Source organism: Colobus angolensis, unplaced genomic scaffold (assembly GCF_000951035.1).
Source record: "Colobus angolensis palliatus isolate OR3802 unplaced genomic scaffold, Cang.pa_1.0 Scaffold146, whole genome shotgun sequence".
Classification (NCBI taxonomy): domain Eukaryota; kingdom Metazoa; phylum Chordata; class Mammalia; order Primates; family Cercopithecidae; genus Colobus; species Colobus angolensis.
The window spans coordinates 6,524,767-6,537,614 of NW_012114555.1; the positions used below are offsets into that span (position 1 = coordinate 6,524,767).

A 12,848-nucleotide genomic window follows, 5' to 3' on the forward strand; every position below is an offset into this window, starting at 1 on the left:
ACTGATGTGGGATGGTATCTCATTGTGGTTTTGATTTGCATTTCTCTAATGACCATTGATGATGAGCTTTTTATTTGGCCGCATCTGTTGGGGAGGTGTTTTTTTCTTAATTTTTTTTTAAAGAATTCTTTGTATATTTGGAAAATTAGTCCTGTGCCTTTAATAGGAGTTGAAAATATTTGTTTATCTTTTCACATTGCTTATGGATTTAAAAAAAATCAAAAAGAAATTTTAAAAACGTGCTACATTTTAAAATTTTCTATTTGTTCTTTTCCTTAGTTCTGGGAAATCCTTAGTTATTATGGGTTGTAAATCTGCTTTTCTTCTGTTTTTCCGTTCTCTCTCTTTCTGAGGCTCATCTCTGCCTTCATCTTCATAGAGTGTTGAACTCTGTCTTCTCTTCTTCCCTGTTAAGGACACTTGCATTGGATTTAGGGCCTACCCTGATTCAGGATGCTCTCCTCTCTAGAACCTTCATTTAATCACAACAACAAACGCTGTTTTTCTAAACCAGGTCACGTTCACAGTTTCACATTCATAGGTTCTGGGTGACACCTTTCAGCCCACTTCAGCCATTCAACCTGCTACAATAACCCTATTTGATTGTTTATCTGACTTTTCCCTCCAGCAGTTGATGCCCCGGATTATAGCCCCAATATATTTGATCTGAATGTTTAGTACTCTTCAAATGTATTTTTAAATTCCTCTCAAAAGGATAATTATTGTGTGCCTTCTGCTATACAAGGTGTGAGTGTTGACAGCAGTTTTCCATGACTTACTCCATTCTAGGACTTGAAATAGCAAGCAACTGCGAACTTCTAATACTACTTAACGTTTATTTCTTCTGCTTCATAAACTTTTGATTTTTTAAAAAAGTATGTCTATGGTAAGTCTCACTCCTGTTTTCGTATTCCAGCATAAGCAATATACCAAACTTAAACTTGGTACTGTGTTAAATAGTAGCAATGGACATCAAAGACTTTCTTAGGGTGTTTAAATTCAAGAGACAAGAGCTCCAAGTAGCGTTCCTAAGCATTGTCTATAGATCATGTGGCGGTAACGTCATTAGTATAGAACAGAAATGGGTGTATATGAGCTTTATGACTTCGGTCAAGTTTTATATTTTTCATTTAGTTACCTCCTAGAAAGTTTGAAATTTCAAAGATGTCAGCAAAAATATTGATTATGAATGGGTTTTAGGTTTATAATGATACATGATATTACGCGTTTGGTAGTTCCACAGTCCCCCATTTCAAAATTGAGTATAAAAGCTGTCTGCAGAGTAGATTTATTCATACTGATTCTGTTTTCTAGCGCAAAATCCTTAAACACATCAAATAATGTGTAGACTGAATATATTAACTTGAGGTTGTAAACTATATTTTTAAGGTTACAGTTATAACTTTTTAAGTGTGATGAAATGTCTTCCTTTTTATTTTCCTCAATAAAATCTATCATTTCTCGTACTAAAGCTTTTATGACTGAACAAATGACAGTCCTTTGGCTGAAGCATTCCTGAATTGCAGTGAGTGTAATTCAGCCACTACCCTGGCCGTTCTTTATAAGCTACTCATGTTTGGGTTTCATTCTTTACTCGGATTAAACAGCACACTAATGTCACTGAGGTTGGTCGTTTGTGTAGTTTTCATTTCCCTGTTCTTTGGTTTATTTTAAATTCTTAGTCACTGCAAAGTTTGACAGCTTTGCTCATTAAAACTTAATAATTAAATATAGAAAGTTAGAACTAACTGGAAAAGATCTCGGTGATAACTCTTATTTTTTTTTTTTTTTGGTCTTAAAAATGAAGTTGATGTCTACCTAGAAAAGTGAAGTGACTGTCACACAAACTGAATCATTTATTCCTTGTGGGGTTAAAACCCTGGACTCTGAATACAGCACCATTGTTATTTGCACTATTTTTAGTGTCTGTGAAGTTTCTAACGTCAGTCACTATATAAACATTTATTGAATATAAATAAATAAATGTGACTTTAATTTCAAAGCATAAATTATCTACTTGTTTTTATTTCTAAGATATACTCAAAATAAACTTAACCTCAAACTGTACTTAGCAATTAAGATTCTTATATTTATTACCAGGAGGAAAAATACTTAAAAAATAAGAGTGTTATTATAGAGATTTCCAAAGATATTGCAGGATTATAAAGAATAAAATATAAATCAGCCAGGTGTGGTGGCTCACACCTGTAAACCCAGCACTTTGGGAGGCCGAGGCGGGCGGATCACCTGAGGTCAGGAGTTCAAGACCATCCTGGCCAACATGGTGAAACCCTGTCTCTACTAAAAATACAAAAATCAGCTGGGTATGGTAGTGGGCACTTACACTCCTAGCTCCTTGGGAGGCTGAGGCACAAGAATTGCTTGAACTCGGGAGGCGGAGATTGCAGTGAGCTGAGATCGTGCCACTGTACTCTAGCCTGGGCTACAAGAGGAAGACTACATCTCAAAAAAAAAAAAACAAAAAAACCAAAACCCAAAAAGAATAAATTAATTAATAGAAACCTCATCACTAAAATAGTGATCATTTTGATATGTTTTCTTCCCAATTATTATTTTTGACTATGCAGAGATTCTTTTCAATCAAGAATATCAGTTTTGGTGTTTGCTTTTTAAAAGCTTGTAAGCATTTTTCTCTTCAGATCTCCTTTGAAAGAATCATTTTTATTGGAAGCATACAATTTTGTTGTTTGGATGTATTATAATTTGTTTAACTCTTCGTATAACTGACCTCTATGGGAGTTTCTAATTTTTGTCTGTTATACATCATGCTGACATAAAGTCACTGGAAATACCTTCTGTCAGATTTGGTGAGTGCCCACTCAGGATAGATACTGTTGGGGATAGCCAGGGTCATAGGCTCTTAGTAGGCTCGCTGGGCTGCTTAGGAAATCTTGCTCCAGAGGTGAACTTTGAGTTCATATGTGAGTCTCAATTCTGTTTTGCCTGTGCTAAATAACTGCCAATTAAAAACAACAACAGGCCGGGCGCGGTGGCTCAAGCCTGTAATCCCAGCACTTTGGGAGGCCGAGACGGGCGGATCACGAGGTCAGGAGATCGAGACCATCCTGGCTAACACGGTGAAACCCCGTCTCTACTAAAAAATACAAAAAGCTAGCCGGGCACGGTGGCGGGCGCCTGTAGTCCCAGCTACTCGGGAGGCTGAGGCAGGAGAATGGCGTGAACCCGGGAGGCGGAGCTCGCTCTGTCGCCCAGGCTGGAGTGCAGTGGCCAGATCTCGGCTCACTGCAAGCTCCGCCTCCCGGGTTCACGCCATTCTCCTGCCTCAGCCTCCCGAGTAGCTGGGACTACAGGCGCCCGCCACCTCGCCCGGCTAGCTTTTTGTATTTTTTAGTAGAGACGGGGTTTCACCGTGTTAGCCAAGATGGTCTCGACCTCCTGACCTCGTGATCCGCCCGCCTCGGCCTCCCAAAGTGCTGGGATTACAAGCGTGAGCCACCACGCCCGGCCTCCTTTGTGGTTTTGATTAGAGGAAATTGTATTTTAATCCAAATGTTTTTGATCACCATGTTTTCTCGGTCCCAATGATTGACGACTTATCTTTGCTTTCGTAACTAACAAACAGGTTTGTTGGGTGGCTGGGGGGACAGAATACAATCCAATAATATACTTGGATTGTAGGATACATCTGGATTTCAGAAAACATTTTTTAAAAAATTTGTTTATTTTGGCAGATTTTGGGGGAACAGGTGGTGTTTGGTTACATGAGTAAGTTCTTTAGTGGTGATTTCTGAGATTTTGGTGCACTCATCACCCGACAGTGTACACTGCACCCAGTATGTAGTCTTTTATCCCTCACCCGCCTCCCACCCTTTCCTCAAAGTCCATTGTATCATTCTTATTCCTTTGCATTCTGGTAGCTTAACTCCCACTTGCGAGTGAGAACATGACCATGTTTGGTTTTCCATTCTTGAGTTGACAGGTCAGAAAACATTGAAATGAGGGAGAATGTGTGTCTTAGAACCAAGGAAACAGAGTTTGAAACTTAACGGATACTCATTGAGTGTGTCATCCTTTTTCTAATTCCTTCTGCTGTTCGTGAGGTAGATTTTATTCTTCCCATTTTATCAATAATGGAATTCTGTTACTGAGAGGAGGTGTGATTCACCTAAAATCAGCGTAACTTGAAAGTGATAGAGTTGGGGTCGAAACCCAGGTATGCTCCACTTTAAGAATTCCTAAAAGAAAAGCCTCTGATATGTTAATCTGCAGGGATTTTAAAATTTCACTTAGATCTAAAGAAAATCAAATGTCACATGGCTATTTTGTTTTAATACAAGGAATCCAAGTTTTTTTTAGACAAAATAATAATACCTAAAATCTTCTGACCCAGCGGTATGCTCCATTTACATTTTATATACAAAGAAGTGCTGTGTTGCATTGTCTGAAGAAACACCAGCTCACACTGTAGCCATTGTGAAGGGTGCCCATGAAAGTTATGCAATGCTGTGTGTGATGGAAAGTTTTCTGCCCCAAATGCCTGTAGTGTGCCTCGTGACCCACATTAGCATATGTTGAAGAACTTGGCATTTGGAGTAGGAACTGCTGGGTTCAAAACCTGGGTCTGCCATTGGCTAGTGTAATCTTGGGCCCTTTACTTAACTCTTCTGTGCCTTGGTTTTCTCATTTTCCTTACCTTGATATTCCCACTCCCTGATTCAGATAACTAGCATTTTCACCTCATTCATGGATGCTCATTATTGATATTCAGGCTCCAGAAGCTACATAAAGTTACAAAACCTAGAGGGAGTGCCAGATAATATGAAGTCTCTTCTCAGGCAAGTCCGACCTTTGGGATAGGTGCAACTATGACTTCTTTGAGTCAGTTTTTGTTTTCAATTCATTTTTGATAAACATTGTCCTAAAGCGTGAGATATGATAGTATGATTCAGCTACCTGTGTTTGTCTGTGAGTGCATGTGAAAAGCATATTTTTACACAAGTGGACAGTAGATTTGTATATTGTTAAATAACAAATAATATTCAGCATTATTGAAATGATAGCTAGAAGAAACCTTGTCTCTTTATAAAGTCAGTATTTTATAGGATCATAGATTACGCATTTTTCTGCTAAGTTTCCAGGTTAAAAATGAGTATTCAACTTGCATAATTTGATTAATTACATAAACGTACATGGTATGGTATTCTTTATGCTTATGTTGAACTTAGAGCTATTACATATCGATTTTTCTCTCAAAGTTTTGATTATGCGTGATAGAAATAATTTAAATGGGACAAGATGCATGAGTAAACTAAATAGTTGGTTTCTCAGAGAAAGGGGAAGACACTCACTTTTTTTCAGCCATCTCAAACATTCTGGCTAATAAATGATGTCTTGGAATTCCTCATAGGTTTAAACATAATAAGCTAAATTACTTTGATACTGGTATTGTGTATTAGGCAACTTATTATTATTATTATTTTTTTTTTTTGGTATTTTTTAGGATTCTGAGTAACAATAAGATATCCGAGCTGAAGAATGGCTCATTTTCTGGATTAAGTCTCCTTGAAAGATTGTGAGTATTCTTTAATTATCATCTCATTATGATTTTGTTTAATGCATTTTCATTGTAAATCTTCATTGTAAATCTGTCACTAAACTCCCAACTATTCAAAATAAAATTTGAGTTTTTCTAACATTTTTTAATGAAAAATTTTAAGAATTTTATTTTAAGAAACAAGTATCTAAATTCTGTAAAGGGCCAGATAGTAAGTAAATTGGGTTTTCACAGCTGACCACAAGTGACTCACCTCTGCCCTTGAAGTGTGAATGCAACCTTAGATAATATGCCAGTGAGTATTGCATAAGACAGTACTTAGGAATGATAAATGAATCGATGTGGATGTCTTCCAGTAAATCTTTACTTATACCAGAGGTCATGGACCATACTTTGTTGACTTTGTTTAAGTATGCTAGCTTAAAGCTTCTATGCTGTCTTGAAATTCTGTATCTTGAAACATGTATGCCATGTTAGGCCATTCTTGTATTGCTGTAGATAAATACCTGATACCGGGTAATTTATCAAGAAAAGAAGTTTAATTGGTTTACGATTCTGCAGGCTGTACGGGAAGCATGGAGCTGGCATCTGCTCGGCTTCTAAGGAGGCCTCAGGAAGCTTACAATCATGGTGAAAGGCCAAGCTTGCATGTCACCATGGTGAAAACAGCAGCGAGGATGTGATGTCAAGGAGAAAAACACTTGTATAAACTTTGATATTTTATTCAGATGTCTTTGAATGTGATATGTTTGTAAATATATATTTTTCTTAGCTATTAGGTCTAGTTTTGTTTATGATATGTCACAGGTAGCACTCATATTTTTGCTTTGGTGAGTTTCAGACAATGGATATTTAATTTACTTGTATTCTGAATGCCATTCTGCGATCACATTTCAAATTCCCCTGTTAACTCATGCATTTAGGATAAAATTTCAAAATACGTAAGGAAGCTACATTGTGAAACATCTCCGTTTCTGTGGAATAACACACTGTCCTCATTTTTCTTAATTCTCTTTGCTCAGCTTCACTTTCTCCACTTCTCTACGTGGCCTTTTCTTGACCCTTTTACCTAGAGGCTTCTCCTGTGATAGAACTCATGCAGGACTTCATTGCCTAGGTTCCTGATGTGTATGTAAATATATATGATCTAGCGTTCGTCATTTCTTTATGCATGTCTCTGTTCTTTTCATTTAGATCAGATGTCTTTAAGTTAGGTTATATACATGCATGTGTGTGTCTATATATATATAGACACACACACAGAGGAATATTTTTAAATGTTCTTGGCACAGTAGGAACACTTTATTTCAATATTCCTACCATGTTCCATGGCGTCCATGTGCTTTAGAGTATGCTGATCACACCCTTGGTTCTAGGCCTGCCTAAGCTAAGGATGGTCCTTCATACACATTCGATGGTCACTGTGGTTCAGAAAAGGACCTTTGGGACTATCAGGAAAGCAGATAGGAAGCCTGGGAGGACCCATCAAAGCATGACTGCCTTGGATCATTGTGTGAGACAGTACATTCCTATTATGTTTTCTGTTCCCTGCAAAGAAAAGTTACTGGGTTGACAGATACCGCTTGCATATAACACAGTGTCAGGCATTTAGTATGTGCTTAGTTGATAATGAAAGGCATTAGTGTGGTCTTCCCTTTCCAAAAGAAAGGATGGCAGGCACTCCTAGTTTATAAATAGTGTCTGTTGTGTTTAGAAACACATTTTATTTTTGGCACCTAAGATTGATGTGGCTGTTCATGTACACCATGAAAAGTATAAACAGCACAGCTAATGTTCTGTGCTGTGGTGTGAATTACTACCCTTTTTGTATCTATTTCTTTCTTTCCCTTGTCTTTGACCTTATTTTCAGCCATTTAAGGCTAACAAATCTCTGTACATGTTAGAAACAAATTAAGGAGCCATTTTGGGTGATACTAAAGTGCTGTGATTTTTCTAGCCAGGGGTCTGTTTATTCATGAATCCCAAAATACTTCCTCGCTCCTTTGTTGGGACCACAGAGATCAATATACAGATAAGGGACTTTGAGAGACCGTTTTATGAGTGGGGGCTTCAGTGTGAAAACCCGGTGTTGACCCTGGGACCTGGGCCTCTTGTGTTAGAGAACGCCTTTATCTACACTGGCCCTAAGCTCAGCATATCTGAAGTACACACACATCAAGGGCCAGACCTGAGTCCTGGCCTCAGTCTGGCAGTGTGTGTGTAGGGGCCATGCATGCCCGGTTGGGACCTGCCTCCTGTGCCATGCATGCCCGGTTGGGACCTGCCTCCTGTACGGTTTTTGTGGGAGAGCAGCCCACTTTAGAAAGAAAGAAAAAGTGATGAAAGGGCTGGGCTCTTTTTTTCCCTCTGTTTATACTTATTTTATTTTAAAGAGGTTTGTTACATGTCATGAGGGTTTGTTGTACCTATTATTTCATCACTCAGGTATTAAGCCCAGCACCCAAAAGTTATCTATTCTGCTTCTCTCCCTCCTCCCAGCCTCCCTCGTCAAGTAGGTCCTAGCGTCTCGTGTTTCCTTCTTTGTGTTCATAAGTTCTTATCATTTGGCTCCCCCTTATAAGTGGGAACATAAGGTATTTGGTTTTCTGTTCCTGTGTTAGTTTGCTAAGGATAATAAAGGCTGGGCTCTTAGCTGCTCTGCTCTGGCCCTGGGAGGGAGACAGTCGGTGCTCCCTGCTCCTCCAGAGGAGCAGACTTTATTCCTTCAGCACTGACTGTTCCTGTGCGTCTCTCCTTATGTCTTCTAAATGAAAGCCTGAGAGCATTCTTGGCTCCAGTACTGGGGTGGAAGCCACTCCACCCACCCAGTCATGCTTTCAGCAACCCTCAACCAGCGACTGATAGCAGATGGTAGGTAATTACCCTGCCTGCCTCACCTGTCAGGTGGGGCCGCCCTGAGGTGCCTTCTCCACCGGCCTGAGAGTCCCCAGGGACTGAGTCTCAGTTACCTCAGTGGTAACGCCTTCAGCAGCTCACCTTGTTGGACATCATTCTCTTTCTTGTCTCACTTCCCACTTTTCTACTGGTGCATTCTGGGGTCACCCCCCGAGTAAAGCCATTATTTTCACCCTTGTCTGGGAGAATTCCACCTAAGAGATACAACCGGCCAAATAACATGTTTGCCATTCAGATTTGCCTAGTTAGAGAGTCCTGAAGGTGAGAAGAGAACAACCGGATGACTTGAAAACACAGCAGATAGGATATGGTGTAAAAGATGGTTGGCAGAACAAGGAATTACTCACACCAAGGTCAGAACTTCAAAGCTGTGGCCTTGAAATTCCTGGAGCCAAGTCATACAGAATGAAGGTTAGAGTTTTGTAGGGTAGGGTGGGGAGAGTGGGCTGAGATAGTAAGAGCTGGCTCCGTTGAACTAATGATGATGACCCCATTGTTTGTTTCTGATCTTGCCCCATGTAGGAAGATAGCAGTGTGTGTGTGCTTTATTTTCATAGGAATATTTAGGTTGAGGTTTTTTTTGTTTTTTTTTTTTTAATTTAGGAGCTTAGATTTGGGGTTTTATTTTTTATGATAAAGTAACTAAATCCTGATGGTGTCATGGAAGCTAGTTTTCTAGTTTTGGTTCACCTTTGAAGGTAGTTTGCTTTATTTTAGAAGTCTATTAAGTGGATAACTGATGCAGATTTATTGTATCATATTAATTAAAATCATAAAAAGATAGTTGACTTAATATGAAGGTTTGGTACAGGTATTGCCTCAACAGATAATGAGTCTTTTCCGTGTAGCTGATTTAAATTTATTCAGCAAACATTTAAGGTGCACACACTGTGCTAGGCTTGGGGTTTATGGAACATATGCAGTAATGGGGAGAAACGTAGGATATATATAGTAAGCAAATCTCAAGTACTGTGGATACAGAAAATGTGTAAGAGGATACTAAGTTTGGGAGTGCAGCACTGTGAATGTCTGTGAGTTTGTGGTGGAATGGGATGAAATTTAGAAAGACTTTGAAGAGAGAGCCTTGCTCATGCTAGATGAGACGGTTTGGAATGGGGTGGAAGTAGGGAGCCATGTCAGGTCTCAGGTAATTTAAAGCTTATACTATCTGTTTAGAGACCAGTGCCCCAGACTAGACCATGGTTATCAAACTTCATGAGCATCAGAATCCCTGGGGTTTTGTGAAGGCACAGATTATGGTATCCTATACCACACTGAATGTAGGATAGGTTGACTTTTGAGATGGCTGTTAGGCTTCCAGATGGAGACATTGAGTGAGAACTCATAGAAGTGGTACATTTGGTCTAGAGTTACAAATTTGAGTCTAGGGACTCAAAGCTGTAGGTGGTGATGAGATTGTCTAGGAGAAGGCATAGTGTGGTAAGAAGAAGTGGTGTGCGTCAAGCACCAGTTGGTCTGATAAATACAGTGAGGATTCATTCATTCAACAAAGTGATCAGGAGTTACTGTGTGTTGGACATTTTTCAAGTGAAGAAGACAAGTAGTGCACACTCTCTACCTCATGTAACTTACATTCTAGTGATTGAGAAAATAGACAATAAATGAAATGATTCAGACAAATAAAATGATAGATTGTGGTAAGTGTCGTGGAGCAAAACCAGTCAGGAGGCGGCTTTCTGTGGGCTGAGGGTGCCCTTGGTTTTCAGTGGAGTGTGCAGGGACACCTCCTTCAGGAGGAAAGCACAGAACAGAGGGAGGTGAGGGAGGGAAGCGAGCAGACATCTACAGGAAGAGTATATAGGCCCTGCTGTCACATCAGCCAAGGAGTCTTCCCCCCCACCCACCCAGGTAATTGATGTTTTGGATTCTCGATCCTATAGGCCCCATGGTGTTAGGCTGCTAAACTTGCATAGTAATTGTCTCTGTTGGCCTACTTGCTAAAAAACATTATTATTAAAAGATATAATTACCTAAATTTATACTTCCTATACATTTTCTGCTTGGTTTTTTGGTAGATACTTTTTTTTTTAGATTGTTTTCAGCATCGAGACTTTTATATCCATCATCCATGCATTCACTAGTCTGTACCCTTCCTTCCTTCCTTCTTCCATCTGTTTTTTTTTTGTTTGTTTGTTTGTTTGTTTTGAGATGGAGTATCACTCTGTTGCGCAGGCTGGAGTGTGGTGGCATGATGTTGGCTTCCTGCAACCTCCATCTCCCACGTTCAAGCAATTCTCCTGTCTCAGCCTCCTAAGTAGCTGAGATTACAGGTGTGTGCCACCACGCCCAGCTAATTTTTGTATTTTGGGTAGAGATGGGGTTTCACCATGTTGGCCAGGCTGGTCTCAAACTCCTGACCTCAAGTGAATGTCCACCTTGGGCTCCCAAAATGCTGGGATTACAGACGTGAACCACTGCGCCCAGCCCCATCTCTGTCTTCATTTTATGGAATTGCCATTCTTGTATTGTGCTATATATTCAGTTACCAGTATTTAGTGACATGCCTCCCCCATATACTCTAACTGCTGACGCTACAGTTGCCTACTGGTCAGTGTGTTTGACTTTCCAATGTGAATCCTACCCCTAGGCCACTAAGGTAATTCAGCATCTCTTCCAGCTATTGACAGAGTCTGTCCTAGTCAATAAGAGATGAGGAGCAGAGCAGCCTGCTGTGGGGTGTGGAGAGAGATTTCCTAGCTTTTAAGGAGAGGTACGAGAAGAAAGTCTGTTTCTTTTTATGACTTTGTGGTTGGAGGTGATTTCTGAACCTGGGATTCCATATTGTAAGTCAGGCTCAGCCTGAAGGCACAGTTACATTCTGAGGATGGTGGATCTGAGAGATGGATGGAAGCAACCACAAAGGTTGGCCAACTCTTGATTTCCTGTGATGCCAGAGAATTACTTTTGTGATTTTTTGTTGTTGTTGTTGAGATGGTGTCTTGCTCTGTCGCCCAGGCTGGAGTGCAGTGACCAGATCTCAGCTCACTGCAAGCTCCGCCTCCCGGGTTTACGCCATTCTCCTGCCTCAGCCTCCCAAGTAGCTGGGACTACAGGTGCCCGCCACCTCGCCTAGCTAGTTTTTTGTATTTTTTTAGTAGAGATGGGGTAGCCAAGATGGTCTCGATCTCCTGACCTCGTGATCCGCCCATCTCGGCCTCCCAAAGTGCTGGGATTACAGGCTTGAGCCACTGCACCCAGCCACTTTTGTGATTGTTGAAGCCCTTTTGAGTTGAGGGTTCTGATACTTGCAGTTAAAGGCATCTTACCTGGTCTACTTTATGTTCTTTCCTAAAGGAGGTAATTCTTTTACCTAGAACTTAAAATATTCCTTTAGTTCTATTTAAGCAATTCTTGTGCTTTTTTCTCATTTATGCTTTAATGATCCAATATATTCAGATTTAGCCATACATCCTGAAGTCAGACTCCTGTTTACTAGGGAAGCTGTGGGTTGGTGGGGGGGAAAAGGGGATGTTAAATGAGAGAATCTGACTATAAATATATTTTGGCAATGCCTGATTAATATGGCTATTATTAAATGTTATATAATATGTCAGGAATTTTTTATTAAAGGAAAAGTATATCTTTAAATTATATTACAGTACTCAGTTATTCATGAGAGGTATTTGTAGAAACATATGCAGTTCATCATTGACTCCAAATTGATGTACTGCTTTAGCTAAACCAGTTCCTGTTGTAGATGCTGTTTAAAATCTGAAAAGGGAAACGTATGTTTTAAAAAAATGGAACTGACATTATGTATTTCTATTTACAGAGCTTTTTAGCTTATGCAAAACAAGTCAAAAACATACAGGTTGACTTTTTTCATTAAATCATCTTATTGAAATGAGGGTCAGTTGGGGAGTTGCAGGGAGGAAGATAGGAACTAATAAGTCAGTCCTGATGATTAACTGTACCTCCTGGGACTTAAAATGCTGGGGATCAAACATTTGATTATGAAAAGTTTTAAATGTACAGAAAAATGGAAAGGACAATACCATAATCTTTCATATTACCAATTTACTTACCCAGATTCAACAATTCAGTAATTATTAACAATAAGCCATCATTTTTTTCTTCTGTATTGGAATATGCCTACATATGTTTGGTGAATTATTCGAAGGTCAACTGCAGACATCATGATTGTCTACTTTTATGGAGAAATGGAAATGATTCGTAATGAGATACCGCATTCTCCAAATTATCTGGCTTTATGAACAGCCTTGTAATTTTGTAGCCAACCATAACTTACTAAAAAAAAATATATATATATATTTTGTGGGGGGACGGGGGACGGAGTCTCGCTCTGTCGCCCAGGCTGGAGTGCAGTGGCGGGATCTCGGCTCACTATAAGCTCTGCCTCCTGGGTTCACGCCAT

At 39.7% G+C, this 12,848-nt stretch overlaps 1 protein-coding gene across 1 annotated transcript in view; it reads left to right on the plus strand.

Moving 5' to 3' along the window:
* The first annotated feature begins 5,525 nt into the window (after nucleotides 1-5,525).
* Nucleotides 5,526-12,848, plus strand: part of ADGRA3 (adhesion G protein-coupled receptor A3) — a 90,344-nt gene continuing 83,021 nt past the window's right edge. The window contains exon 1 of the mRNA XM_011935663.1: nucleotides 5,526-5,554. The gene's annotated coding sequence lies outside the window, so the exon portion shown is untranslated. The remainder of the gene's footprint in view (nucleotides 5,555-12,848) is intronic.